The sequence below is a fragment of the Crocuta crocuta genome, unplaced genomic scaffold (genome assembly GCF_008692635.1).
Source record: "Crocuta crocuta isolate KB4526 unplaced genomic scaffold, BGI_CrCroc_1.0 scaffold38, whole genome shotgun sequence".
NCBI classification, from domain to species: Eukaryota; Metazoa; Chordata; class Mammalia; order Carnivora; family Hyaenidae; genus Crocuta; species Crocuta crocuta.
Genome location: NW_027532605.1, coordinates 4,267,617 through 4,277,861, shown reverse-complemented (window position 1 = coordinate 4,277,861; position 10,245 = coordinate 4,267,617).

The following is a 10,245-nucleotide window of genomic DNA, read 5'->3' as shown; positions in this document are numbered from 1 at the left end:
GTGTCCTATGTTGGGCTCTGCACTGACAGTGCAGGGCTTGCTTGGGATTCTCTCTCTCTCCCTCTTCCTTTTTTTTTTTTTAATTTTTAAAAAATGTTTTCATTTATTTCTGAGAGAGAGAGAGAGAGAGAAAGAGAGAGGAACACAACATGAGCAGGGGAGGGTCAGAGAGAAAGGGAGATACAGAATCTGAAGCAGCCTCCAGGCTCTGAGCAAGCTGTCAGCATAGAGCCCGACGCGGGGCTCGAACCCACGAAGCGTGAGATCATGACCTGGGCTGAAGTCGGGCACTTAACCGACTGAGCCACACAGGCACCCCCTCTCTCCTTCTTTCTGCCCCTCCCTTGCTCATGGACACCTCTCTCTCTCTCAAAAATAAATAAACTTAAAAAATAAAAGAAAGGGATGCTTCGGTGGCTCGGTCAGTTAAGTGTTGAACTTCAGCTCAGATCATGATCTCACAGCTCGTGGGTTCAAGCCCTGCATTAGGCTCTGTGCTGTCAGCTCAGTGCCTGGAGCCTGCTTTGGACTCTGTGTCTCCCTCTCTCTCTGCCCCCTCCCCAGCTAGAGCTCTGTCTCTGACTCTCAAAAATGAATAAAACATTAAAAGAAATAGTTTTTTTTAAAAGCACACATTTACATAAAACAACTCCATATTACTCAGATAAATCCACTTTCTACTTTGGCTGTTGACACTTCATTTAATACTTTTGCTGGATTCTTATATCCACAAATATTACATGACTGACAGAAGCTCTGCGACGGGAACAGCCCCAGGACATCCCAGGTCAGAGTAGCCACCCTGGCCTCCACTGTGGCAGGCCTGTGTTTCCAACATCCAAAATGGCCCTGGGAGGCAGCCAGTGGGAGAGAAGATGGACACTCTGCAACTGGTACTATCAGAACAAAGGGTCATATAAATTGCAAGGCAAAAACCAGGTATCTTTTCCTGTCCACAGACATTCTGCAGATTGCTCTTGGGAAAGGTGATATCCTGACTCTACCTATAACAACAATACTGAGAAAGGCTGCTGTGGCATAGGATCTACCCTGGCCCTATATTCCCCCCTCAATCTCGTGTCATACATTCAATTAGAGATGCTGGCTTCCAATTTCCCTCCTCTCTATACTACCTTGGCTCCACCTCTTTTCAAAGGAACCCTAGAGTATCTAAATTCTATTAAACTAGAACCATATGTGTTTCCTTTTTGTCATAATATATATAAAACCATGCCAGGTACTAGCAAGCACTGTACCAAACCAATTCTCTACACTTTTAGTCAAAAGTGGATATGGATTGGGGGCTCCCAGTGGAAAGTCCTCTTTGTGCTCATGCTGACTGGTAGAATCATTTCCATGCCACTGTCATTCTGGAAGAAAGTACTCACCCAAGTAGAGCCAAAAATAGGAAAAAGAGAAAGTTAGTGTCAGAGAAAGACTGGCATTATAACGTTGCTCTTGCATAGGACGGTGCTTGTCACAGAACATACACTCATCCCGTGTAGGATGAATTTTTCAGTTGACCCTGGTTGTGGTCTTGACTCTGCTATTCACTAATTGACTCAACCCAAACAAGAACCCACAACTTCAATAATCAGATTCCTTATAAAATAAAAAAAGAGAGAAAATAAAATCCATTTTTCTTTTCCAGACATTGAATCATTTCATCAAAAAACTCTTATGTGTGAACCTCAATAGGGTAAATAGATATGAGTAACTGTGTATGTGTAGGGATGCTAGAATAAAAGGAAGCACAGCCTCATCTGCTGGTCCCCTCTTCCATCTCTTTGATAGCCACTGAGCCATTACAGAGTTCAAGCATAATTGTGATCTCTCAGCTATTCCTTCAAAAAGTCTCTAAAATTCTGTGTATTTGCACCTTCTTTGGTGGTACAATTATTATGTTGCAATAGAGCCAGCTACGGAGCAATCCAAACTATGTTCTTCTTGGCCCTGGGGTTCTATCAGGTGCCTAAGGACTCTTCAAGGTAAGGAAACTCAAAAAGGAACCCAGCTGTCAGAGCTCTGTAACTCTCCCATCCCATCTCCCATAAATTCATCCCCTGCATCTGTGTGTTTACCTACTTTATTTCAGGACCATGTGTAAGGTATCTTTTGAGAAAAATATTCTGTTGTTTTAAAAGTTCAAAATCCACTATTTTGACACAGTGGTTCTTAAGCACAAGAAAGATGGCACTGACATACACCTCACAGTCCCATGGGCATGCCCGGAGCTGTAGGCAACATCTTTGCCCCTTTTTCTCCCATTCAAGAGCGCAGAAAGGTTTGTAAAAGGGTGACAGCAGTGTTACTGTAGGGCTTGTCTTGAATCTATGTATTTGTTTCTCCCCTGTGGCTAACATGATTGCTCACAATAAGCAAGAAATAAATATGTACTTTAATAATAATTTAAATAGATACCTCTTTACTTACATAATTCTATCCAGAAGCAAGAACTTCACCATGAAAAATGAAGTTTGTACTTCACACCCGAAAAACAAACAACCCAGTGAAGAAATGGGCAGAAGACATGAACAGACACTTCTCCAAAGAGGACATCCAGATGGCCAACAGACACATGAAACGATGCTCAGCATCCCTCCTCATCAGGGAAATACAAATCAAAACCACACTGAGATACCACCTCACACCAGTCAGAGTGGCTAAAATGAGCAAATCAGAGAACTCTAGATGCTGACGAGGATGTGGAGAAACGGGCACCCTCCTACACTGTTGGTGGGAATGTAAACTGGTACAGCCCCTCTGGAAAACAGTGTGGAGGTTCCTCAGGAAACTAACAATAGAACTCCCCTAGGACCCAGCAATAGCACTGCTAGGAATTTACCCAAGGGATACAGAAATGCTGATGCATAGGAGCACATGTACCCCAATGTTCATAGCAGCACTCTCCACAATAGCTAAAACATGGAAAGAGCCTAAGTGTCCATCAACAGATGAATGGATCAAGAAGATGTGGTTTATCTATACCATGGAATACTACATGGCAATGAGAAACAATGAAATCTGGCCATGTGTAGCCACATGGATGGACCTTGAGGGTGTTATGCTGAGCGAAATAAGTCAGGCAGAGAAGGACAAATATCATATGTTTGCACGTATAGGAGGATTAGGAGGAACTTGACGGAGGAACGAGGGGGAGAAGAAGGGGGAAAATGGTGGGGTAAGGGAGAGAGGCAAACCATGAGAGACTCTTGAATGCTGACAAAAACTGAGGACTGATGGATGTAGGGGGGAGGGGGGATGGGCATGGAGGAGGGCACTTGTGGGGATGAGCACTGAGTGTTATGTGGAAACTAATTTGACAATAAACTATTAGGAAAAAAAAATGAAGTTTGTAGCTAAAAAGAACTAAAATACACAACCAGATAATTAAGAGGAATATTTTCCTTCTAGCTACTTCCTGATTTGTAATTCATCTTCAAGCCTGCATTAGCAGGTCATCAGGCCTAAGGGGTCTGATATAAGGTGGGTTTTCTTTCAATTCTTTCTAAATGGTGGAGTTTAAAAGATACAGAATCACCAATACTTGGAAGAAATATGAGGAAGGAAGATGAGGGGCCAATATGCGGCATTTAAAGAGATGATTTAATGTGTCTTTGCTTTTAAAGCCTGATATGTTCATTTTTTAATTTTTTAAACGTTTATTCAGTTTTGAGAGAGAGACAGAATGCGAGTGGGGGAGGAAACAGAAAGAGAGGAAGACACAGAAACCAAAACAGGCTCCAGGCTCTGAGCTGTCAGCACAGAGCCTGATGGGGAGACCAAACCCATGAACCATAAGATCATGACCTGAACCAAAGTCAGATGCTTACATGACTGAGCTGCAAAGGTGCCCATAAAGCCTGGTATATCTAAAATGTGTGTGTGTATAAATACAAATATAAAATATTGATGTTTTAGTCATTACCTAAAAACAGTAATAATTGAGACTTTCCAAACAAAGTTGCTCATATAATCATAATCTGCATGATCAATAATAAACCATATAAATGAATCAGAGCAAAAACAACCATTACTAAATTTGAGACTACGAAGCCTTTCCTTTTCCTCCCCAGGGTACGTGGTATACCCTAACACCCCAAACCCAGAGAATGTGCCTTTTGACTATGAGAAGCTACACTGTTTGGGGACAGGAGAGAATATCTGTAATTTCAGTACATCCCTGACCCACTTGAGGTGTAAGGTGAGGCCTAGGGGCCACCATTCTCCTTCTTAATGTACACATGAAAAGGTCCATCGGATGTGTCTATAGGGTAGTCTGGGTTATGACTGAGGTATTTTATTTCAAATTCCTTCTTATAACTTCAAATATTTGTATAGTATCAATTCTAGAGAAAATATTTTCCACATGGTACCCCCCCCAAAAAAAGACAACCTCACCTGACTTTAATTTTTTTTATTTGAATATAGGTGACACACAATACTACATTAGTTTTAGGCATACAACATAGTGATTCAACTTCTCTGTATGTTGTGCTATGTTCACAAGTGTAGCTACCATCTCTCACCATACACAACTATTGCAACATTATTGACTGTATTCCCTGTGCTGTGACTTTTATTCCCATGACTTATTCATTCCATAACAGGAAGCCTGTATCTCCCACTCACCTTCATCCATTTTGTCCATCTGCCAACCCCCTTCTCTATGGCAACCATCAGTTTGTTCTCTATAATGACCTCACTTTGCTTTTGATGAAGGGATATTATGATCTCATGGAAATCTAATTTAAAATCAACTCATCAGGGGCAAACTGGTGTTTCAGTCAATTAAACAGCACATTCTTGATCTCAGCTGAGGTCTTGATCTCAGTCATGAGTTCAAGCCCCACTTTAAGCTCCACACTGAGTGTGGAGCCTACTTAAAAAAATTTTTTAAATCAACTCATCACAAATGTATTAGAAATGAAATCACTTATTTTTACATCAAATATGGTTCTTTCTCTGCTACTGAAATATATGTACTTATTTTAATAACACATATACCACCCTTCTCTTACCCCTCCAAAAAAATTCTTTTTCAGAAGATTAAGAAATTCACAGAAATAAAAATATGTCCTATAGTGGGAAATCAGTATGATTAACTTTGTTGCCATGTGCCAAACTTTCGATGTAAAACTAAAGAAGTTACACTGACTATACATTAAATTTTATTAATTTCATTATTAAATTTACATAAGTACATAAAGATCATTTAATGCATGTGGTGTTTTAATACTAAAAGGATGCCTTTAGAATAAAATAGTATGTATCTAAAGGAACCATGGAGATCTCATATTTATCAAAAAATCAGTTTACTGAAGTATGACTGACATGCAAAAAGCTGTACACATTTAATGTACAATTCTTCATTAGCTTGGAGGCAAGTGTACATCTGAGAAACCACTGCAACCAAACCCAAGTTCTTCTGCCTCATGCACAAAAACAATTACTGAGACATTCTCACTGAGACATCTATGCAGCATACAAAGGGCTTATCTGAGTGGTGGCCGAATGAGGGGACAGGAGGGCAAGCCTAACCCACCTCCCCAAAGGAGAAGAGTAAGGGAGATTTAGGGGCAAATGAACAAGGTCTGGGTAACAAGTTGCTGTTTTGCTTAGTAGTCTGCAGCTGCACTTAGTAGTCCCATTAGCCGGCTGGTTACTAGTTTCACCATCACCACAAACTTTGCCATAAATATCACCTTCATTTCTTATTTACTTATTTATTTGTTTGTTTGTTTAGATAAAACATTCAACATAAGATCTACCCTCTCAGCAAAATATTAAGTATACAATATAGTATTTTTAACTACAGGCACTACATTGTATAGCAGATCGCTAGGTCTTATTGATCTTTTATAACTGGAATCTTGTACCTTTTGAATAATACTTCCCCATTTTGCCCTCCTCTCAGCCCCTGACATCTACCATTCTATGCCCTACTTCTAGAAGTTAGACTATTTTAGATTTCTCATGTAAACGGTGGCATTTTATATTCCCACACACCTCCATCTCCTACAACACCCAACTCTTGAGGAAATCAAGCTCAAATTCAATAAAATTACAATACAAAAATAATTAATGACTAAAATCTGGCGCAGCTCATTGACATTAACAGAATTGAGAACTAGAGTTTCGTAACTGATACTTAGTTTGGGGATGTTTCAGCTTTAAATGTGTGAGGAAAAACACTACAACAGTCTTTATACAGATTTAACTATGTTATTTCAGCATTCTGAGTAGATTAATGGGGACTGAGGCCCAGGGAGTTGGAGAAAAGAAAGCACAGGAAAACGTATAGAATCTGAAGACCAGGTAAGTCCCTCCAGCTGGGACCCAAGGAGAGACAGCCAACTGGAAAAGCTTTCTGGTGCAGTGCGGAGAGGGAATTCAGGGTCAGAGATTTTTGACAGGCAGCTTTCAAGTCCTTTAATTTTTATTACACATAAAGTATGTTTCTCTTACCACTGCCTTAGAAAATGAAAGAAGGAGCTCTGTCCTCATTTGGGGACTATAAGAAAGAGGAACAAGGATTGAAATGGAGTGTGGTGACCAGACTGTTGGTGAAAATCAAAAACTGAGAGGGTAGTTAAATAAAAAGTAACAAATGATAACAGGACAGGCAAGACTCTAAGGAACTCTCAATATTACCCAGAAGGGAAATGAGTTTCTTGTGGGCAAACAAATGGAAGTTTGCATAATTTTTATTTGGATACTAATGGGAAAAAAAAAAACAATCACAGAAGGTTGGAAAATATAAGACACTCTGTTCACACTTGGATTATAGAACATTCTACTCACAATTATGAGATTGTAATCTGGAGTTACATCATGACTACGTTTAACTTTCTAAAAGCCTGATCTATGGCAACAACTTGTTCAAACCATCCTATCTTCTTTACTTGAAGAATGTAAGCTAAATATCTATCATTGTAATCCTTATTATATCTGTTTTGTACCTCTGTATGTCCCCCATGGAATGGAAAAGGAGCTCAGAAGAGAACTTACATTTTATTGAGGATCTACTAAGTCCCAAGTGATTTATAAACATTGTCCTCATTTAATCCATAGCAACCTTCTGAAGGAGGCACAATAAATCCTGTTTTATAAATCAAGAAACTAGGGCTCAAGGTAAAATCACTTGCCCAAGGTACAATGTTTCTCACTCTTGAGTAAAAAGGATGGACCTCTTTATAAGAATCACCAAGAATATGTCAAGTTCCTGGTTTAAAGCACATTGATCTAAGATGATAAGTTATGAAAGCAACTTCTAGTTATATATTACCACTGCAAGAAGAAAACTTTGATTTATTTGAGGGCAAAAAATAATTTAAAACATTATCATTGAACTGAAAATACACACACACACCTCAAAATACAGGGAACTGAGAATAATTTCTTCAGACCCCTAGCTGTCCATAGACTCTTGAAAAACATTACAGTTTTACCATACTCATCATTTCAGGCATCAACAAAGGGGCTGAACAGTGTACTCTATATCATAAGTAGAATGTTAGACTGTCAGAACTCATTTTAAAGCAACCACCTACGAAAACCCATATTCCTGATTTCTAATTTGCATATAAACTTTCTGTCAAAATGGGTCAACCTTAGAAAATCAAAGTTATGACATCCTTATACTATGTAAGGGCATTATTTTTGGATCTGGTTTCCCCCAGGGAGCATCCTGCTGCCATGAGCATGTTCAACTGGTTTGAACACTCTTGAGACTCCCTGGCAAGTTGATCTGTCCCTCCCGCTCACAGTCCTGCCTTGCTCTAGGCTCAGTTTAAACAAACCGGTTATAACTGGCTCTCTGTATGTCTTACCCTTCAAGAGCAATTTCATATACAAATTCCAGGTTTCAACTCACATGGTACAAACTTAAGTCTAAAAATAAATGGGTTCTTTCAGGCAGGAATTCCTTCATCTCAGAAACCGCACTAACCACTTCAACAGGATATGATTTGGCAGTTTTCCAGGATTCCAGTATGATCCCTCTTTGCAGTGCTAGAGATAGATATCACAGGTAAAAGCAAAAGATCTTCAAGTAGAGATGGAAAATACATTGTGTAAGTCACGCACCAGGTCATGATCGGTGCATTTTTCTTAGTCTTTCAGTCTTTATCTTCAATTTCTTTTACAGACTTTCATTAATTGCTTTAAGATCTATGACAGCTAGAGGTTAAGTCTCACTAAACATCACAAAATGAGAATCATTTCTGATTGGGAACCTAGCCCCTCACCAATAGGGATTTCATTTGCTGCCCTTTTAGATAATATAATGAATTCAAGTGGATTATGGAGAAAGTAGGTGAACTAATCTAGAGAATTAACATCTTTAATGAGCACTTACTGCCTATCAGGAACTGTAGTGGATGCTTTACCTACTTATCTCATCAAATCCTCAGTAATCCTGTGAGGTAGTTATTGCTACGCAATACTAAAAACTCCATTTTCATCCAATCAAATACTACAGGGCAGTGGGGCCTCTAGAATCTCTATGTTAGAGGGCCTCGGGAGCCACAATATAGGAGAATTATGAGCTTGTCTTAAACTGTACATAGAAGCACTCTCCTCTTAGATTGGATATTTGGTCATTGCAGTTTGGAGAGGTGGCCAAAAGTAAGGTGGAAAGACTCACTGCCCCCCTCCCTGAGTCCTCCAGACTGACTTCCTTAGAATATTGCTGCTTTATGACAACAGTGGGGACCAGCACTATGGGAGTAAGGACTCACCATGGATCTTAGGTTATTATGAGAATGAGTATATAATAAAAATGCACATGAGGGAAAAAAATAAAAGCTGGTAGAGGAAAATCTAAGTTCCATTTTCCTAATAGGAAAGAGCTAGTCATAAAACTAGATATGTGAGGCTTTCATAGCAAAATGGGAACTGTGGTTCATAGCCCCCCCTCCCTCTCTCCCCAAGAGGGCTTTCAATTGCTTTCTCTGCATTACTGAAGGACTGACCTTCTGACTTAGGAGGTCCTTTTCCATCCAAAATGTTTAAACACACCAGTTCAAATACATAGTGTCAGCAAAAAATGAAATCCAGGCTGTATATATTTTTTCTCTCACTAGTAAGAGCTGAGCCAGCTGTTCTCATGTGCCTGCTTTGGCAGGGAGGTGAAAAGCACACAAGTATGTGGGAGAGAAGGAGTGGTGTCAAGGTTTGCACATGCCTGCAGATGCTATCGCCGGCTTTCAAGTTGCATCGATTTACATGTTAACACTGGAAATGTCACTAAATGATTAAAACTGAAAAAAAAAGTTTGGGTTATACATGATTCTCTGACCTGTTGCTAGGGAAAAGAATGAACATTAAATTGGTCCTATACACCATTTCATCTTTTGTAAACCCCGGCAGAGCAACTTACCAAAAAAAGAAAAAAGTATAGCTAGTATTTCTTTCCTCTTCTCCCTTCCCTCATTTTTTCCCTTCCCTCCTTCCTTTCTAATAGAGGCCTAAACAATAAATTTGCTTTCCAAATAAATTTGATTGTGCTATTTAGTTAAGAAAGATGAAACTGACAAATGTTTTTTTCCCTGAATACTAAACTCCAGTCAGTGACTGAGTTGTTTTCAGTTTGGGGTGTGTTTGTTTTTGACGGGTGTGAGTCTGCAGTCCTTTAGCACTGACACTGATATCTAAGACACGTCACTGGGGGTACTAGATAGTGAGTCCCAGGCTGGTGGAAGGCTGAAGCATGCGGGGCTGTATCTCCTCTTTGCTTTCTACCAGCCAGAGCTCCCCTTCCTGTAATTCTTCTCTAATGTGCTTTTTTGCCCTTTTGTTAAGACTGCTTGCTATCTCAACCCCAAAATATCCATGACCTTGAACAGAACATACATGATTTCTAAACGGGAATGGTAGACTCGATGGCAAACGTATACATTTTTTTCTTCCCAGTGAATAATCTATCTTGAAAGAACAACCCAGCACAAATGTTATGTATGCTTTATTGGGGAATCTATAATTATAATCTGAATAAGATTCAGTTAAGTCAATCACTTGACAAATACCAAGTCCACTGTTTCTAGGTTGAGTTAGAAATTAGATTCCCACCCTTCCTCCCCCATTCCCCCTTCTCCTCAAACATGATCCAATTGTAAAATAAGAAACTTACAAATGCTTATCTCCTCAAGCAAAATCTCAAGGATAGTTTAACTTTCACCAGAAAAGATAGGCAAATCTGATGTGAGAAAAATGGGGCTGCTGCTCACTTAGAAATAAGTAAGG